Source organism: Delphinapterus leucas, chromosome 15, assembly GCF_059928025.1.
Source record: "Delphinapterus leucas isolate spDelLeu-1000000601 "Yukka" chromosome 15, BTC_Dleu_Yukka2, whole genome shotgun sequence".
Lineage (NCBI taxonomy): Eukaryota > Metazoa > Chordata > Mammalia > Artiodactyla > Monodontidae > Delphinapterus > Delphinapterus leucas.
The window spans coordinates 26,191,496-26,212,363 of NC_143143.1; the positions used below are offsets into that span (position 1 = coordinate 26,191,496).

At 47.1% G+C, this 20,868-nt stretch overlaps 1 long non-coding RNA gene across 1 annotated transcript in view; it reads right to left on the minus strand.

The window, feature by feature from the left end:
* Positions 1-203: 203 nt before the first annotated feature.
* The window catches only part of LOC149747412 (uncharacterized), a 33,112-nt gene continuing 12,447 nt past the window's right edge, over positions 204-20,868 (minus strand). Inside the window, exon 2 of the long non-coding RNA XR_016387811.1 lies at positions 204-20,685. This is a non-coding gene — a long non-coding RNA (uncharacterized LOC149747412). The remainder of the gene's footprint in view (positions 20,686-20,868) is intronic.

Genomic DNA, 20,868 nt, shown 5'->3' on the forward strand with positions numbered 1-20,868 from the left:
TTCCTGGTCCAAACATGGTGGCCTGGCCTCAATTCCCTGGAGGCCCAGAGGGCTAGAACAGGGGTTGGCAAACTTCCTGTAAAGCACCAGATAGTAAATATTTCAAGCTTTACAGGCCATAGTATAATCTCTGTAGCAACAACTCAACTCCGCCCCTGTGGGTCAAGAGCAGCCCCAGACAATACATAAGCAAACGGGCATGGCTATGTTCCAATAAAACTTTATTTACAAAAATAGCGTAGCAAAAGAAGCAATCAACTTGGGAAACAGTTCAAGAAGTTAAAAACAGGGAGATTGGGATTGACATATCACGGTACTGTATATAACATAGATGACTAATACGCACCTACTGTATAGCACACGGAACTCTACTTAATGCTCTGTAATGGCCTATGTGGGAAAAGAATCTAAAGAAGAGTGGATATATGTATAACTGCTTCACTTTGCTATACACCTGAAACTAACACAACATTGTAAATCAACTATACTCCAATAAAAATTAAAAAACAGAACAAAACTGGAAGTGCCACATGATCCAGCAATTCCACTTCTGTGTATGTATCCAAAGGGACTGAAATCAGGATCTCGAAGAGCTATCTGCAGCCCCATGTTTGTTGCAGCATTATTCCCAACAGTCAATATATGGAAACTACTTAAGTGTTCACTGACAGGTGGCTAGATTAAGAAAATGTGGGATATACGTACAATGGAATATTATTCAGCCTTAGAAAAGAAGGAAATCCTGCCATTTGTGACACCGTGGATGAACCTGGAAGACATGTTGAATGAAATAAGCCAGTTACAGAGAGATAGATACTGCATGACCCACTTATATGAGGAATCTAAAATAGTCAAACTCTCAGAAGCAGAGGGATTGTTGCCAGGGGCTGGGGTGACAGGGCAAGTGGGAGTTGCTGTCCAGTGGGTATAAAGTTTCAGCCGCGCGAGATGAATAAATTGGAGAGATCTGCTATATAACATAGTGCCTGTAGTTAATAAGAATGTATTGTGCACTTAAACATTTGTTAAGAGGTAGATCTCATGTTAAGTGTTCTTATCACATTAAAAAACAAAAACACACAAAAACCCCAAATCAGGCTGTAGCTGGCTGCTCCCTGGCCTCGACCTTTGCAAGCCAAAGCCTTTATGTAAAAACCCAGAAAGTGTTCCCGAAGCACCGTTGTACTTCTCCTGGAGGCCATGAGCAAGGGCAGGCTCTTTGCTTAGAAAAAAAGGAAAAGGAGAAAATGCCCAGAGGATTGAGACTTTTGTAAGTCAAATACTCCCTAATTTACCTTTCGGTGAGGGCGTGGGGGCGGATACATTTTCCTACAGTGATTTGCCTAAAGCTACCTGTGATTGATCTGGGGTCATCAGATTCTCAAAAGCTCTTTTGTGACCGTCCTCAGTTCTGGTAAGTCCCAAGCACTCCCAGATGTGAGACTAAGGCCTCTCAACTAAAGCCAGTCTGAGGTGGAGTCCTGGCCACATCACTTTCTGCCTTTGTGACATTAGGCAAGATACCCTGCTTCTCTTTGTCTTGGTTGCCTAATCTGTAAACTGAGGAAAGCCACACCACCTCTGCTCAGGGTTTTCCCAAGGCTCACATGACACAGTATCTGTCAGATGCCTGGCACCGAGCCTCGTGCAGGTGGGTGTTTAACGAATGGGAATTGACAACCCAGCCTCACGTTCTAATTATCTTGGGGAGAGACTTTAAGGCAACCGATAAGAGAGATGCTTAGAAGTAGAAACGGCAGGATTCGGCAAGTGAAATCATTCAAGTCCCGCTTCATTCTGTGTGTCTGTGGGCTCGCTATGTAACTTCCCTGAGCCTCAGTTTCCGCATCTGTGAAATGGGGATAATGAAGAGGACCAACTTTTAGAGGACTTCAGTGAAACAGTGCACAGCGCCTGGCATGCAGTCGGTGCTTAATAACTGGGAACTGTTTAGTGTTAACCTCTGCTGGGTCCCTTCCTCACTGCCATGTGCTTATGTTGACTCATCTGGGTTTCCCTAGCAGCCAGTAACCCCTGTAGACAGGCTCCAGGTCTTGGCTGGAGCAGCGAGGGTGCTCCATCCCTCGGATCACTCAGGGAGAGGGTCTTGTGCTGAGGCTTCACTCGCCCAGAGCCTGGACACCAGCATCCGCTGGAATTTATAAAATCATTTCATCTTCATCATCTCTATTTGCACAGCTACCTGCTACCTATGGCCAATAATCCAGGCTTTCCACTGTGATAGATGTGTTCTGAGTCCTTTAAGAATTTTTTTTTTGGTTTAAAAAAAATGAGTTGGTTTCAAGAAAAATATTAAGCAAAGAAAGAGTACCGGAGGAAAAATCTTACGTGATTCAAGTTTGGGAAGGCCTGGAATAGCATAGAGAGCAGGCCTGGGTAAACATGGTGGGGGGGATCGGGAATGGTGAAATAGGACCCAGATTTTGCAGGGGAACAGGGTGATACTTCAAGGACTTCTACAACATCTCCAGGCCTCAGTTTGCTCATCTGCAAAATGTGGGAGGTGATGATGGTGAGAATTCATTGAGGTGAAGCACATGAAAGGCTTGGCACGTCTGACACTCAGGTGTTAATTTTTAGGGTAGGGAGGGGAGCTGAATGTGACATGGTGTCCTGGATTGGGTCCTGGAACAGAAAAAAGGGCATTCGTGGAAAAACGGGGGAAATCCGAATAAAGTCTGGAGTGTATGTAGTGATAATAATGTACTGATATTAAGGGCTTAGTTTTGACAAAAGCTAAGTCACGGGAGATGTTAGCATTAGGGGAAGCCGGGTGAAGCGTGTGCGGGACCCTCTGTACTATCTTTGCGACTCTTCTGTCAATCCCAAATGTCTCCAAAATAAGGTTTATTTACAAACATCCAAATGAATGGGGTCCAAATGCTATAATCAGAGAAGGGAGGTGCTAAGTCCAGCTTAGGAAATTAGGGAAAGGACTTCCGGAGAACAGGAAGGCTGAGTCTCAGAGGAGGAAAGGAGGAGGGAACAGCTATCTCTGGGGGAGGAAGCAGGAAAGCGAGCCCTTCCCAGCTTCCTAGCCTTTGCATTTGTTTTACCCAACCTGGAGCTGCTCTTACCTCCTTCCCTTAATCTGGTTCAAAGCAAGTGTTAGCCCCTCAACAACTCTCCCGACTCCCTGCCTGGGTCCCCTTCACTGCCACATGCCCTCAGGGGCCCCCGTGCTTTGACTTCTCGGCCCATCTCACCATTGTGATTAATGAGTTCTGCGTGGGATTCAGGGCCGGCCATGTGGATGGGCATCCTTTGTATTCACTGGTTCACAGCCCCTTGCTCTCAAGGGCCCCACTCTTGGTTGAATGCCCTGATGTCATCAATTCTTAATAACTTTTACCACCAGGCTGGGGGCTTATAACGGTACAGCTTTTATTATCTTACAGTTCTGGAGTCTGAAGTCTAACATGGGGCTGCAGGGCCGTGTTTCTTCTGGAAGCTGTCAGGGAGAATCCTCATCCCTCCTTTCCCAGCCTCTGGAGGCCGCCTGCATTCCGTGGCTCACGGCCCCTTCCTCCATCTTCAAAGCCAGCAGTGCTGCATCTTCTCTTCCCTGTCACCTCTGCTTCCATCATCACATCTTCTCTCTGACTCTGACCCTCTTTCCTCCCTCCGAAAAGGACCTGTGATTAGGCTGGGCCCAGATTATCCAGGCTAATCTCCCACCTCAAGATCCCTAATTTACTCACATCGGCAAAGTCCCCTTCTTTGTCTTCAGCCACTCTCCTCCTCACCCACTCTGCTCCCACCTTACTAGAAATTCCAGTTCTCCATCCTTCCTCAGGACCTTTGCTCATGCAGTTGCTTCAACTTGGATTAGTTTTCCTGTAACTCTTTGCATGTCTCTCTGCCATTCTGGTGGATTCAACTTAAACATCAACTTCGTGGAGAAATCTTTCCTGATCACCAGATCTAAAGTTAATTCATTCCATTATTTTCTCTCCTCAAGGCCTCTTGGTTTCTTTCACAACATTTTTCACAACTTGTCATGGCTTGGTTACTGGTTTACTTTTGTCTATCTTCTTCCCTAAATTTCGAGCTTCCTGAGATCAGAGATCTGTTGCTTGCTGCCACATACCCAGCGCCTAGTGTAGTGCCTGTCACGTGGTAGGTGTGCAGCACTTGGTTGCTGTATAAGTGGAACACGTAAGTCAGTGTCCCAGGAACCTACGCCTTCCTTCACATGGATGACCCAGCAGGGTCTTTGTTGGAGTGTGTGTTCCCCGAGGTCCCCACAATCAAGGGCTACATCCTCTTCAGCTCTGTGGTCACAGTCTCTGTCTCTGAGAGGCCCAGATTCTAGAAATGGGAGATCGGGTTAGAACCTTGGCTTCGCCTCTTACAACATGTCTTAGATAGCCTTGGCTACGTGACAAACACCCCCCAAAACATAATGGCTTAAAAACAACAGTTTATTACTTTTCATGATTCTGTGATTAGCTTAGTGCCTCATCTGCTGGTTTTGACTGGGTTCCCTCAGCTGGAGGGTCAGCCGAGCTGGAAGGTCCAGGTGGCCTTCCTCGCATGTGTGGCAGCTGGTGCTGGCTGTTGGCTGGGTGGCCTCAGTTGACCTCTCATCTTCCAGTGGGTGAGACCTGCTTCCTTTTGTGGAGGTTTCGGGTCAGCAAAGACAGAAGCTTCCAGGCTTCTTGAGGCCTGAGCTTGGGGCTCGAACAACACTACTTCTGGTGCATTCTATTAGTCAAAGAAAGTCATGAGGCTAGCCTGGATTTTGGGGAGTGGAGAAATAGAATCTGCCTCTTGGTGGGAAGAACAACAGGGAATTTCTGGCCATATTTGATCTTCCATAGTAGGCTGTAAAGCCTTAGGTAAGAGACTTAACCTCTCTGGGCCTTACTTTCCCCCCTCTGTGAACTGGGTCTATTGGCATCTATCTTACAGAATTATTTGTGAGAATGAAACATGATGCACACAAAGTGCTTAGCACATAACCTCTCTCATTGAAAGTGCCCATTGAATAGAAACTGTTATTATTGCTGTTAATGTTATTGCATTGTTTATAGTGGGGACTTAGCAAATGATGGATGGATGGATGGGTGGGTGGATAGATGGATGGATGGGTGGATAGATGGATGGACAGGTGGATGGATGGAAGGATGGATGGATATGGGGGCGGGTGGATGGATAGGTGGATGAACAGACAAATGGCTTTTGGTATTCAAACAGTACGTAGCCCTGATGACTTATCTGGAGTGAGAAGTCATCTCATTTCATGAAGTTCAGAGTAAACAGCAGCTCTTTGCTGTTGAGTTCAAACACTGACTTCTAGAGAGACCTGCCCTCTTGCTCAGTTTACGTTTGTCATCTGTATGTGGGAAGTGGGGAAGGTCAGGCAGTCCTACAGCAGGCTTCGTGCACACTCCCTCTTTCTGTCTCTCACACACACACACCCCCACCTCCTCGGCCTTGGTTAAATGTAACCAAACACTAACACTTGTGACAAACACAGCCAAGCTTCCCACTGGAACGCTGAGCAACAAACCACGTGTAGTTGCAGCCCAGGGGGGTTTGTTGACATACATTCCCCCAGGCGCTGGCCGGTGTGGGTGAGGCTGGGACGGGCATCGGTGAGGGACTCCCCAGCTGGCTGTTCCAGAGCAGAGCCCACCTCCTTCTAGGTCCTGCTTCAGGGACCTGGCACATCCCCCTGGAGCCAGAGCCTGTCCCCAGTGCTGCCATGGGCAAGGGTGCAGAAAATCTTTCTGGAAAAGATGGTCTTTAAGAACATTTTGCCTCTGGGATTGGCCAGGTGAATTGTGAGAGGGACCTGCTAGTGACATTTTTTCCTACACCAGCCTGACACCGGGTGTGGGAGAGGTGGGGGGTGGATGGGCAGGGAGGTGCGTGAACTTCCTCGGGCTGCCATAATGGATCACCACAAACCTGGTGGTATAAGACAACAGAAATTTACCCCCTCACAGAGGCGAGAAGTCTGAAATCAGGGTGTCAGGAGGGCTGTGCCCCCTCCAAGGGCTTTAGGGAAGAATCCTCCCTTGCCTCTTCCAGCTTCTGGTGGCTTCCCATAGCCCTTGGTGTCCCTGGCTTGTGGCAGCATCCCTCCAGTCTCTGCCTCCATCTTCACATGGCCTTCTCCCTGTGTGTCCTCTCCTCTTCTAAGGATGTCAGTCATTGAGTTTAGGGCCCACTCTAATCTAGTATGACCTCATTTTGACGACATCTGCCAAGACCCTATTTCCAAACAAGGTCACATTCTGAGGCTCTGGGTGGACATGAACTGGGGGCAGCACCATGCAACCCAGTACAGGAGGTAAGGCAGAGGCAGACAGGTAGGGATCGGGAAGGGTCAGGATGCTGATAGCAAGGGTTCCACAGTAGAAACCGGAAGGCTGTGAGCAGAGCAACACTGCCTTTACACTTGGCCAAGTCTGGCCCTATGACTTGGAGGGGCCCACACTGGTCCTTCTCCAGCCGGGCCCCTTCCCACAAGGCAAGGAGCCATGGAACCAGGGAGATGCGCCCACATGGTCCCCACGACTCCCCACTTCTGGGCCAAGTCCTAGGTGTCCAGAACTCTGGAACCCCCTTCCTCAGCAGCACTGAGCCACTTCCAAAGGCTGCTCAGGTGTCTCCCCTAGCTCTGCCCTGCTGAGGGCAGGCTGGCTTCCAGTGTGTGCACCCCTAAACCTAAGGGAGGCTCAGGGGCAGGCATTTGTGGGGCTTAGGTCAGAGCTTGGACTTTTAGCCTGGGGTATGTTCACAGGCCCCTCGAGGCAGAGTGGAGAGTGTGGGGAGAGAAGCAGGTGGTCTGTGGAACTCCAAGGAGTCTGGGAGAGTTCTGAGTTCGGATCTGGCTTTCCGGGTTGTGGTGAAGGTGTGTTCCTTAAAGAGGGAGGCTAGGACGTATTTTATTTACACGGTTTCTTAGCTTGATATCTGACTTTAAATCTGTAGACATATAGTGTACATGGGCTCTTGCTCTGGGCCCTAAACACATTACAGACTGTGAGTTGAGATGGAGGCGCCTGGGAGCCTCTGGACTCAGGCTCTAAGAATTACCCTTGGTTCATCACTCCCTGAGTTACGTTGTGTGTGTGTGTGTGTATGTGTGTGTGTGTGTGTGTGTGTGTGTGTGTGTGTTTAACAGTTCGTTGGTCTCCCTTACCAGCATATAAGCTTCATGAAAACAGGGACCTTTTTCTTCTCATTTGTAAAGTGGGATTAACAATAGTCACTGTGGGACTTCCGTGGCGGCCCACTAGTTAAGAATCCGCCTGCCAATGCAGGGGACACGGGTTCGATCCCTGGTCCGGGAAGATCCCACATGCCACGGAGCAACTAAGCCCGTGTGCCACAACTACTGAGCCTGCGCTCTAGAGCCCGCGAGCCACAACTACTGAGCCCACGTGCCACAACTACTTAAGCCTGCGCGCCTAGAGCCCGTGCTCCACCAAGAGAGAAGGCACCACAGTGAGAAGCCGGCATACCACAACGAAGAGTAGCCCCCGCTCGCCGCAACTAGAGAAAGCCCACGTGCAGCAACAAAGACCCAATGCGGCCAAAAATAATAATAATAATAGTAATAGTCACTGCTTCATAGAGTTTCCAGAGGAGCAAGAGAGCGTGTGGATGCGAAGCTGGGAGTGCAGGGCCCGGCCCTCAGTGAGCGCCCTGTGAGCTCTGCTCAGGCTGCTGTTGGTTGTCTCTGGAGCCCCAGCACAGGGGAGGGTGCCCGGGAGGTGCTTTGCAAATGCTTTGTGGAATAAATGACGGAGTGGCTGAGGATGCAGGGGACTGTGTCCTCCCCAGCTCTCGGCCTTGCGGACTTTGTTCCTGAAGGCCAGGTTGGACCAAGGGGTTGCGTGATTCTCAGAACGTCCCCAGAGGCAAATGTGTGCCATCAGATCAATAAACGCAGGCTCTCCTGGCAATGTTTTATTACCAGATTGGCATTTTGAGCCAATTCCTCTGGATGCCAAGGGGAGCCATATTGGAGGAGGGGGCAGGAGTGTATGTAGGAGTGTATATAGGTGAACCATGTGGGAGGCGGCTCTACAAAGCCGAGGTTTTGAGAAATGAGGACAGCTTGGGTAGGGGTGGAGAGGTGAACGGGGAAAGGAGTAAACTGCTTGCTTCCAGGGCTGCCGAGCAGGTCGATGGACAGGACTTAGTGAGGCTTGGGTGAGGCTGGGAGGGGTCAGGGATGACACCTGGTTTCCGGTTAGCCTCACCAGACTGAAGGAGGTGCTATCCCTGAGGTGGGGGGCCCTGGGGGAAATCAGACTTGAGGGGAGGCTCTCAAATTCAGCTTTGGACCAGTTGAATTTGATAAGCCACCAAGACATCCGTTAGACCAAGTTTGAATCCCTGAGCACATACTGGCAGTATTGTCTGCACCAGGCTCCCTCACTCCTCTGAGCCTTGGTTTTCCTGTCTGCAAAACAGAATACCTCACCAGGTGATTATAAGGACCCTATGTGCAAATCGCCCAACCCAGAGCCAGGCACCATGAAGAGAAAACTATGTGTCAGTATTATTCACTCTGTCAGTGAGAAGCAACAGACACACAAGGCAAATTGGCTTAAACAGACAAATAATTTACTGTTCCTTTAACTAAAATCCAAGAAATAGATCTGAGATCCCCAGAGCTGCATGCAGAACTCAAGCATCATCACAGGGGCTCCTTATCTCCCTCAGGCACCTTCCACGTGTGTTCACAGTGGTCACTAGCTCAGCAAATCCAGTGGCAAGAGCGGGGGCTCTTTTCCTATAATTCTGGCAAAAAAAAAAAAAGGCACAAGAACGATTCTGATTGGCCCAACTTGGTTATGTGCCCATCCCAGAGCCAATCACTGTGGCCAGGCTTGGGTCACATGATTTCCCCTGTGGCATGGCTCCCCTGTCGGTGAAAGATAAAGCTGTGCAAGGAAAACCAGCAGACGTCCATCATGTTCTCTGTCTGTCCGGTGGGAGTTTCAGGATGGGAGGAGATGTGTGTGTAAAGTTTCCAGCACAATAGCCAAGACGTGGAGTCAACTTAAATGTCCATTGACAGATGAATGGAGAAAGAAAACGTGGTACATGCAATGGCCTTAAAAAGAAGGAAATTCTGAACAATGTGAACACTTGGATGGACCTTGAGGACATTAGCTTAAGTGAAATAAGCCAGACATAGGTTAAGTGAAATAAGCCAGACACCACTCCATGGTACCACTTATATAAGAAATCTAAAATAGTCAAACTCAGAGAACCAGAGAATAGAATGGGGATTTCCAGGGGGTGGGAGGAGGGGGAAATGGGAAGATATTGGCCAAGGGGTACAAAGCTTCAGGTCTGCAAGATGACTAAGTTCTGGAGATCTAATGTACAGCACGATAATGATAGTTAACAACACTGTATTGTACACTTAAAATTTTACCAAGAGGGTAGATCTTATGTTAAATGTTCCTATCACAAGAAAAAAGAATAGTAAAGAAGGTGGGAGGAAATTTTTATAAGTGATGGATATATCTATGGCATAGATTGTGATGGTAGTTTCACCCGTGTATACTTATTTTTTATTTTTAATTGAACTATAGTTGATTGACAATGTGTTCATTACTGCTGTACAGCAAAGTGATTCAGTTATACACATGTATACATTCTTTTTTAAATATTCTTTTCCATTATGGTTTATCACAGGATATTGAATATAGTTCCCTGTGCTATACAGCAGGACCTTGTTGTCTGTCCATTCTATATATAAAAGCTCACATCTGCTGACCCAAACTTCTACTCCATCCCTCCCCCAACCCCCTCTCCCTTAGCAACCACCAGTCTGTTCTCTGTGTCTCACGGGTGTATACTTATCTCCAAACTCAACAAGTTGTATACATTAAATACAGATAGCTTTTTGTATGTCAATCATACCTCAATAAAGAGGTTTAAAAAATAAAAATAAAGTTTCTGGCGCAAAGTAGGAGCTCAGTTCACGGTGGCTGTTTGCGTCAGGATTCTGGAGGTGAAACACCAGAACGGCCCTCCACGGTGCCCTTACCGTCTACATGTTTTAAAGTCCTTTACAAATGCAGCCTCTCCGCAACAACCCCCCATCCAATGGCACCTACTTTTCCTCAACCCCCTTCAGCCTTTCACCAAGCTTAAGAGATGGCACGGGAGAGGTCAGGGGAGGATTGAGGCATGTCCCAGCCCATGGCAGGGCACCATGCTGTCATCTTTGGTCAACCATGGACAGGCTGTGGGCTGACCCCAACCTGGAGACCCAGGGACTCCCTATTCCTCCAGGACCAGTGGGAAATTCCAGGACCTCTGGCATCCCCCCAACAGCCTGCACTCCAGAGAGAGGCAGACAAGATCAAGAGAATGGGTTTTGCACAGTTAGACAAAGACTTTGATGGTTCGTGTAACATCAGGGAGAAAATTCCAATACCCCGGGGCAAGCTACGATGTGGATGTTCCTTTCAGCAACCTGCTTCTGATTGGAACTGCCCGGAGCCTCCCTGCCAATCAGCATGGGTGCTGAGAAATTGGAATTTTATAGCTTAGCAACGAGAAATCTGGAGGAACTCTGGAATTAATTTAAGGAAACGGGGAGGAAAAAAAACGAAGAAGGAAATTAGTAGCCAAATAACCAGACTGCCTGATTTTATTATTACCTTTGTGGCCAAGACAAGTCTTGAACATTTTTGGCATTAAGTACAAGCAGAGTGGGAACCAGCCAGCCATCTTGTCTCAAACTCTGCGATAATGTTTTGTTTTTGTTTTGTTTTCCTGCACTGGTGCTGGGATGGGGATGTGAACAGAGCCAAGAAAGAACAGACAAAACAGGTACAATAATTAAAGAAAAACCACACCCAGTCTTGTCTGCCATAGCTCCGTCCAGGAGCCTCTTGGCCAGTCTTTTTCTGGAATCATCTTCTATCATGTGATATCATGGATACCAGCCTGTCTGAAATGGGAACTGGAGGTCACGGCAGCTATAGAGGGTTTCTGCAATTTCAGATGGAGGCCTAGTCAGAGGTGATGATAGTGTTGGTTGGTCCATTCGATCACTGTTTATTGAGTGTCATTCATGGGTCACCGTTGAGTCAGGGGCTGTAGAACAGAAGTGGATATCACATTACTGGTCCCTACCCCTGTGGGTGGAGAGTCTGGCTGGGGCAGGGGGGGCCTAGATATTAATAATCAGTTAATTATATAAGGCATGAAGCCCCAGTACTTCTGTGGGGACTTGGTTCTGGTTCTCATGTCCTAGAAAACATCCATTTAGATGCCTCGCTGTGAGACAGCGTGATCAACTCATCCCAGTGGGCCCAGGACTTCCCTGATTTAAGCACCTAAAGTTCCCAGTCCTGGGAAACCCCAGGATGACTGGTCACCCTACCCTGGGACAGGATGAACTGGGGAAATAAGCCTCCCTTACCACGTGGGGCTTCCCTGTACCTTCTCCCCAAGCAGCCTGGACACAGGTTAAGCAGCCAATTCAGCTTGCGGCTTGGAACAAGTTACTTGGCCTCTCGGGGCCACTGCTTCCTCATTTGCAAAATGGGGTTTGACCTGGAGGGCTTTTGGCCTCCTGGTAGTTCTGATTTCCCAGCCCTGCTGCTGCATTTCAGAGCTTAATCAATGCAGAGGGCCGAGCAAAGAAGACAGGGCCATGCACCCACGGTGCAGCCGTGGGCAAGTTATCTCACCTCTAATGCCTAGTTTCCTCCTCCATAAAATCGTAGTGATAATAGTACTTACTTCATGGAAATATGAGCACTCAGTTAAGTGAAAATATTCTATAGGTCTGGCATAGAGGATAGTCAGTAGCTGGAAAGTGTGGATATCCTGGTTAATGAAAAGTATGATTTAGAGTTATGAGCTTTCATAAGTAGTGACTGCCAGTTTTCAAAAAAAATTTTTTTAAACATGTACTTTATCACAGTACATACTCTTAAGATTGCCTTTTACCTCCGGGTGTCTAGTTCCATAAGGTGGAGACTAGGTCCTTTTTGCCACTGTCCCCCCCCATAATAAAGATTTGTTGAGTTCGTTGAGGTCACATCATACCCATTTTACAGGTGAGAAAATTGAGACTCAGGGAGGTTAAAGGTCCTGCCATTAAGTGGAGACATCAAAAATTGAACTTGGATCTGATTCAGGGTCCTGTCTCTCCACTAATTGGTCTCTACTTCCTCAGGGGGTGCACAGGGAGAGCACGAGTGACAGCAAAGGGGTGCAAGGAGGCAGATCTGGTGTGTGGGGGTGGGACTGTGAAGATCTGACTAGGAATTCTCCAAAGGGAGCAGCCACGGTGGGCCGAGCACAACACCAGCAGCCTGGCCGGATCCTCATGTGGACAGGAACCTTTTGGATGCTGCTTTCTCACCTCAGTGGTTGCCATGGAGACAGGAGAGGGTGTGCACACATGCACGCACTGAGATGTATCTCAAACCTGCTACCCAGGCTTGCCCAGAGATGCCAGCAGTGGTGGGCAAGTCAAACCAATACACAAGTGCACACAAGAGTAGAGTACATGGTACCATAAACCCCAGCTATCCGTCACCCAGCTTCAATAATCACCAACTCTCAGCCAACCTTGTTCCATCTATACCCCCTTCCCCTCCTCCCTCATCCCAGATACTCAGATACTAAGCAAATTCCAGACATCAAACATTTCTTCTGCAAATATTTTCGTTTATGACTCCAAAAGAAAAAGGATTTTTTTTTTACCACCATCACACCTACTAACAGTAATGCTTTAATATCAGCAAATATCCAGTGTTCAGAATTTTCTGGTTGTCTCATAACTGTTTTCTTTACAGTTAAAATCAGGATTCGTATAAGGTTCATACATTGTGCCTGGTTGATACGCCTCTTACGCCTTTCTTAATCTGCGGGTTCTCCCTCCCTTCCTCTTTCTTCTCTTGCAATTTATTTGTTGAGGAAACTGGGTTGGTTGCTCTGTAGAGTGTTCCGGTCTGGATTTTGCTTATTGCATCCCCGTGCTGGTGTTATACGTGTTCCTCTGCCCACTCTGTTGCTTGTAAATCAGTAGTTAGATCTAGAGGTTCACTTAGATTCATGTTTGTTTTTTGTGTTTGTATGACTACTTCCTAGTGGCTGTTTTGTATTTCTATTTGAAGGCACATAATGTGTGGTTGTCCCTCTTCATGATGTTAGTAGCCATTGATGATCACTGTCTAGATCCATTAGAGGTTGAAAAGGGTGGCTTACTAATTCTATCCTTCTGTCTTTGTTTGTTAGCTGGAATATGTCTATAAAGAAACTTCCCCTGATCAGCCATTTGGTTACTGTAAAGTATGGTTCATACCAGAAAGGATAAATGCTTGACTCTTTCGCCTGTATTTGACAGTGTTCAAAATAAGAAGTTCATCCCAGGGAGTTCCCTGTGGCCTAGTGGTTAGGATTCCGGGTTTTCACTGCCATGGCCCGGGTTCAATCCCTGGTCTGGGAACTGAGATCCTGCAAGCCATGCAGTGTGGCCAAAAGGAAAGAAAAAAAAAAAAAGTTGGTCCCAACATCCTCCAAAGATGACAAATGAGTTTATGCTTTTCTGTTTTTCTAAGTATCATTGTGAACTTACAGATTTGGACATACATAACACATTTCCATCTGTTGCAGTTATTATTCCTATTGATGCTCAGAATGTCCCATCTTTGGCCAGTGGGAGCCTCTTCACGTTGTCTTCCTGCCTCCTTTTGATATGTCCCCATAACAGCTTCTGAGCTACTGGGATGATAAGGTGTTCCAGGCTCATCTTGCATATTTCCCGCCTCAGACCTTGAATCAGCCCTATCTCCACAGAACCTGCAGAGAGCACTTCTAGTTGGAAGTGGTGTTTAGAGACCACAACGTGGGTACTGGGAGTGCTCACTGTTAGTGAATTGCCCATTATTTCTAACCTTTTCAGTGGACAGGGGTAGGAAACACGTGCTTTATTTTGTAAGGCAAAATACTGATGCTTCCCATTCAAACTGGGGACTCCAGGTTCTTCACTTCATCTCTGTGATCTTACATCCGCATCTCCTTTCTTCCATGACAGTGTGACAAAGCCTGTTTCTAAAAGCAGAGCTCCGCTTTGTGTCTCCCGCCAAGCAGGAAGCATATGAGAAAGCACTTAAGCCTTTCCCTCAGAAATGAGCCCGAGGCCTCTGATTTGGAGGCCTAGAAGTGGCTCTGAGAGAAGCCCATGTCAGGACCCACAAGGGACCACATTCTCATGGCAGACGAACCAGCTCCTCCCACCATCCTGTGTGTGGATCCTCTCATCTAACTGCTCTTAATCCTGGCTGCACACTTGAGTCACATGGGGAATTATAAAAACCCCTCTCAATCACAATTAAGTCAGAATCTCTGGGCCTGGGAGCCTGACATCACTACTGTTTTTTAAAGCGGTCCAGGTAATTTTAACGTGCAGCCAGGGTTTAGAATCACTACTCTAGTCCTTGCTTCTCAGCCAAAGGAAGAGAAGGAAATGAGGGGTATGGCAGATGCTGCCTTCAAAGCCCATTAGCTTGGGATTGAAACCTAGCACTGCCAGTTTCTACCTGTGAAATACCTGGAATGGCACAGAGCAGTAGAACCTTCTGCAGTAATTAAAATCTATATCTGCACCGTCCAGTGTGGTAGCCACTAGCCCCATAGGGTTATTACTGCAACCTAGGAAGTGAATTTTGGGATTTAAAAAATTTTAAATAACTTACACAGAAATAGCCACAAGTGGCTAGTAGCTACCATCTTGGACAGTGCCACTCTGCAAAATTACTTAACATCTAGGAGGCTCATCTCTGTAAAATAAGGACAAATAAGAGGGACTTCCTTGGGCTGTTGTCAGGATTAGAGATAATGTATATTAAGTGCCTGGTGCACATAAGACATTCAATAAAATGCTGCTTATTTTCCTTATTAACATCAGCCTGTTTTCTCCTTAAAGAAAAAAAAAAAAAAGCTTGCCTGGAAAATGAGTGCTCAAAAGCACCCCACCACACAGACTAAAAATTCTGAGCTGTTCCAGAGAAACTCTCAGAAAATATTCCTTAATTGTAGAAGTTCAATTACAGCAGGAGGTTATCAGTTGCAAGGGCTGTATTTCATTACAGATCTAGCCACAGCTCAATAAATTAAGCAATCACTCAAAATAACATGTTGCTTTAATCCCCTCTTGGAACAAATTCAAGTTGCTTGGTTTTATATTAGCACAGCTCTTGAAAGGCAACTCACATTGGCCTCAGTTCTGTTTTCTCAATTCATCAGCCCCTCTCTGGATAAATCTTTGCGTCTGCTGACTAGCAGGGTGGAGGATTCCAAGGCGAGCAGACCTCCTTTTATCAAAACCGGAGTGTTTTCCATCCTCTGGCCTCGACACGTTCCATGTTTCATGCACTGAAATTACTGGCAAGTTTATCTGCGGCAAAGACAGAAAGAGACCAAAAGGCAAGAGCCCAGTTCTGAAACACCTCTCAGCAGCCCAGTTCGGATGTGCAAAGCAAACGGTGGCGACTTTTCCACCCTCATCTTCTCTCTAGTGGTTTATCCTCTCACAGTAGAATTTCATTTCCCCTAGAAACTTGGCACTGGAGGTGTCAGCCCGGGAACATATTTGTTTGTGTAAATTAAAAGAAGAATATGTTTTGACCATATTTAAGTTCTGACCGCACTAAAGAAATAAATACTGAGTTGCACAATGCATCCGCTGCACAGTTCTGGCCCAACTCCCCAAACTCTGCCTTTGTTTATAAAAGCCAAACGAGAACTGTGAATGACTTAGCACCTCAGAAAGCCACAGGGACAACTTTGGAGGCCGTGTCCACCCTCACCCAGGTCCACATGGAAAGTCCACTTACCTGAGTTTGAGATTTGCTTCCTCCTGACATGCTGCATCCTTGCCAAGGGGGGCGAGGGTGTTGGAAACAGACACCCTCACTTGTGCATTGTTGATGGGCCTGTGAATGATGCCACCTTGGTGAAGGGCACTGGGCAATAGCTGTAGAAAGTTAAAAATGCACATATCCTCTGACCTAGAAATTCCACTTCTAGGAATGTATCTGATGGGGATACTGGGACACATGCCAGAGAGTATGTATGTTACAACTGCAAAATCCTGGAGTTAACTGAAATGCTGGCCAGTGGGGGACAGGTTAAGTATGGTGCATTGCTAGAAGTCATTAGAAAGATTGTGGTGGGTCAGAGGGCTGTCATGTCTTCAGGATATATTATAACGCCCAGCCCCTCCAATTTTCTTAATGTTAGGAGCCAAAAAAGTATATGCTCTCGACTATGGTTAGAAAATCTATGAAGATTATGCGGACTGCATACGGTGGTTACATTTAAAAAGTGAAACTGGAGTTAGAGAAAAAATGCAAAGGGGCTCCTTTATTTCCCCTATTTCCTTTGACCAAGGCAATGTAATACAACAATAATACTCTTTTTCATTACGTATCTGTCAGGCCAATGGAGTGGTGGTGGGAATCTTTGCTTTTCTGGTCTTTATGCCAATCATACAGTGGACTGAATGGCGATCCCCAGAGAGAGAAAAGCTATGTCCACTTCTCTCCCAGAACCTTCACAGGTTTCCTTATATGGAAAAAGATGTGATTAAGTTAAGGGTCTTGAGAGGTGGAGTTTACCCTGGATTATTCGGATGGGCACTAAAGGCAGTTACATGCATCCTTGTATGAGAGAAGCAGAGACAGACAGACAGAAGAACGTAGGAAGATGGAAGTAGAGATTGGAGTGATGCAGCCACATGTCAAGGAACACTGGAGCCACCAGAAGCTGGAAGAGGCAAGGCATGGATTTTCCTCTGGAGCACCTGGGAGGAGTATAGCCCTGCCAGAGTTTGGACTTCTAGCCTCCAGAACTTTGAAATAATAGATTTCTATAGTTTTAAGCCACTCGGTTTGTAGTAATTTGTTATGGCTGCCCTAGGAAACTAATACATCACCTGACACCTGTAAAACACATGAAGTGCATAAGGAGAAACAAATTTGGCAAGACTGTGGTTTTTGGTGAATTCATTCATTCCACAGATATTTATTGAGCATCTACTAGGTGCTGAGGAGACATCAGGGAACAAATCAAAGATGGCTGCCCACCTGGAGTTGACATTTCAGTGAGAGAGAGAGGGAGAGAGAGGGGGAGAGAGAGAGGAGATAAAATAAATAGAACATGGAGAAAGACTGATGGTGGTGGAAGGGAACAAGAAAGAGAACAAGAAAGCATGGAAGAGGGGCAGGGGTCAAGAAGGGGACTGGGAGAATGCAGTTCCCAGGTGACACTGAAATAGAGGCCTGAAGGGGTTGGGAGCACGAGCTGTGTGTCCACCTGAGGGAAGAGTATCTGGCGAAGGAAACAAGTATAGAACTTGACCCTCTGAGTGATCCATCTGTTGGCCAGACTCAGTAGGAGGGAGTGACCCTTTCTCCCCTCCTCCTCCTTTCCCTCCCTCCCTCCCGCATTTGCTTCCCACCTGCTGTGTGCCAGCTGCTGGGGGTGCAAAGATGAGTGAGACGCAGGTCCCCAGGCTCAAGGTCATGGGGGGTAACAGTCATAAGTAAATCATTGCAAATATAATGTGGTGGGCATTGGAGCAGAGGCCACAGCAAGCTGCAGGCTCCATCCTTGGTGGAGAGCAGGGTGGGAAGGGGAGGTGGGTGTATGTTGGGAATGAGGTCGGAGAGAAGCAAGCAAGCAGGAAGAAGGCAGGACTTGAAGTCCAAGAATAAGTGTTTAGCTCTGATTCAGTGGTAGATTAATTGGAGCGGGGGAGCATGGAGATGTGTCTGGGGAATCTCTCATTCCCAAGTACAGCAGGCAAACCTAGGGGAGAATGAGCTCTGAGGATAGCCTACCCCTTTTAGATTCACACAATCCGTGAAGAGGGAAAAACAGTTCCCAAGTCCTGAATTGGGATGCTTTGGACCATACGGAAACCAGAGCTGATCTCAGGTAGCTATGATGAAGAACAAAAGAGGCTGAGTTGCTCTTGGATCCAGGGACAGAACGCAGCGCCAGTCTCTCTCTCCACCCCATACCGCCATCCCAATCCTCATTTCTCCCTTCCTCCATACTGGCCTCAGTCTCTGTGGTCACAGATAGCTCTGGATGCTGGAGAGGGGGTGGGAAAAGCAGCTTTCTCACCAGCTGTAGTTAGGGTAATCCTGGATTGGCCCTGCTTGGGTCACATGACCACACCTGGACCAATCACTGCAGCTCAGCTCAGAAGTGGGCTGCTGTGATTGGTTGTATTTGAGTCACGTGTCTATGCCTGGACCAATTACTATAGCTGAGGCTTGGGTGCTGTAAGCGGCCATCTTCCCACTGGGCATCGTGTCCGTTAACGGAAGTTGGGGGGAGAAAGTGCTGGCAGGTGAAGAAACAAAAATAAAACCCTGAGCCATGTACCTCCTCCAGAGCCTTCTCCTGGTTGTGCTGCTTCCACATTCACTCTGCTGAGAATTGCCAAAATCCTGTGTTGGGCTTTGCTTTAAGATCCACTGTCTATAAACCCCAAAGCTGCCAGCCGAATTTACTCAGACCTGTTGTTGGGTTTTTTTGCCGTTGTTATATTATTTCAATCAAATGTAAAATGTTCTCTTCCTCTTTGGTTTATGATTGCCTCTCCTGCCCCTACGGGTAGGAACTGTGTCTGTCGTGTTGACTACTATATTACTCATGCCTGTGTACTCAGTCTCTTATGTATAAGTCCTCAAATAATTGAACGAATGAATGAATGTTCACTCATTCATTGAACATGCCACAGAGAACAGGAGGCGCTGCAAGGTCCTTATCTGCTCTCTTCAGTGAGTCCCTCTCTTCCACTCTCTCCCTCCTTCTCAGTCATGTTGCGTTCCCCTTCATGACAAGGTTTCGTTAGTCTAAGTGCATCCTTGCAGTGTCATCCCAACACAAACTGCAGGCTCTGAATCTCTAGGTGAATTCTTGGGTTGAGAGTCTAGATAAGCACGAGAAATAAGGTTCATTTGCTTGGTGGAGGCTGTCCTTTGAGAAGGATAATGGAGCTCTGTCTGAGCTGGGAGGGATTGGGTGCCATGATGGTTGCCAGTGTCTGCCATGGCCACCTGCCTCTAATGGGTATCCCTGGTCCTGCTACTGCTCTGGATTGCTTGCTCACCAGCAGGCCTCTGTCCTGCAGCCCTGTCATTTGCCGTGATATCACGGTACACTCAGAGTCCAGGACAAACTGGTGTGGCCAAATAAAACAACCGCAGGTTCTTAGGGAAGAAGGCTTAAGACAAATGGCTATTTTAAAAAAGTACTTATAACCCACATGTCAGCTGGGGTCATCTTATTTTTGGAGATTCCAATGGAACGGACTTAAACGCTGTCCCACATGCCATGAGAGACCCAACTCTCCTTTCCAGAGATTGGGGGTGAGGGATGCTTGTGTCTCTCCTAGGCACCCAAAGCTCAAAATTCCTGCAGCCAATCAATCAGTTCTCAGTTCTGCTCGGGCGCCCTTTTGCTGGCCTCATGGGCGCATGACTTGTGCTGTTGTACACGGTCTACGTTAAGTTTGATGTTCTACTGTTGTTATCTTGACCTTCTTAGTAATTTCTGAACAAAGGGCTCCACATTTTCATTTTGCAAATCCTGTAGCTAGACTTGCTTCACTCAGGAGCATTCCTTTCCCACCCCACACTGACTCACTCTAGACTATGCCCCAATTCCTCCACTGTCCCCAAATTCCATCCACACAAGGATATGGGTATAGGAGACTTGGCCTGAAGGTTTGGGATGAAAGGAAATGTTGACCTCTCAGCCAAGTTAACGGCATAAAGTGCAGTGTATGGACTGGCTTCAAACTACTCAGTGGGGAACAATGGCGGAGGGAAGGCAGGTGAAACAAGACTGGCAAAAGGTTGATCGTTGTTGAACCTGGATGATGGGTACAGGGTGCTTTCTCATTTTCAGTATGGTAGGAAACTTCCATAATACAAAGTTGAAAAAGGCACTATATGATGTGCCTCCGGCAGGTCCTCAAAATGTTAAAATGGAGTTGCCATATGACCCAGCAATTCTACTCTAGATATATTACTCCAAAGAAATGAAAACATACGTCCACACAAAAACACATGAATATTCAGAGCTGAATTATGCATAACTGCCAAATGTCTATCAACTGACAACTGGATAAATAAAATATGGATGTTATCTGTCATAAAAAGGAATGAAGTTCTGATATGGGCTACAGCATGGATGAACCTTTTTAAAAATTTTTTAAAAAATTTATTTATTTTTGGCTGCATTGGGTCTTTGTTGCTGAGTGCGGGCTTTCTCTAGTTGTGGCGAGCGGGGGCTACTCTTCCTTGCGGTGGCTTTTCTTGTTGCGGAGCACAGGCTCTAGGCGCGTGAGCTTCAGTAGTTGTGACACGCGGGCTCAGTAGTTGTGGCTCGCTGGCTCTACAGCGCAAGCTCAGTAGCTGTGGTGACAGGCTTAGTTGCTCCACGGCACGTGGGATCTTCCCGGACCAGGGCTCAAACCCATGTCCCCTACATTGTCAGGCAGATTCTTAACCACTGTGCCACTAGGGAAGCCCAGCATGGATGAAGCTTGAGGACACAAATGCTGAGTGAAAGAAGCCAGTAACAAAGGATCACATACTGTATGATTCCATTGGTAGGAAATATGCAGAACAGGCAAATCTACAGAGACAGAAAGTAGATTAGTGATTGTTTAGGGGTGGGGGCTGGGGGAGGGACTGGAAGATTGGGGTGGGGGGTGACTGTTAAAGGGTATGGGGGTTTCTTTCTGAGCGGATAGAACTGTTTTAAAATTGACTGTGATGATGGCCGCACAACTCTGTGAATATACTCAAAGCCATTGAG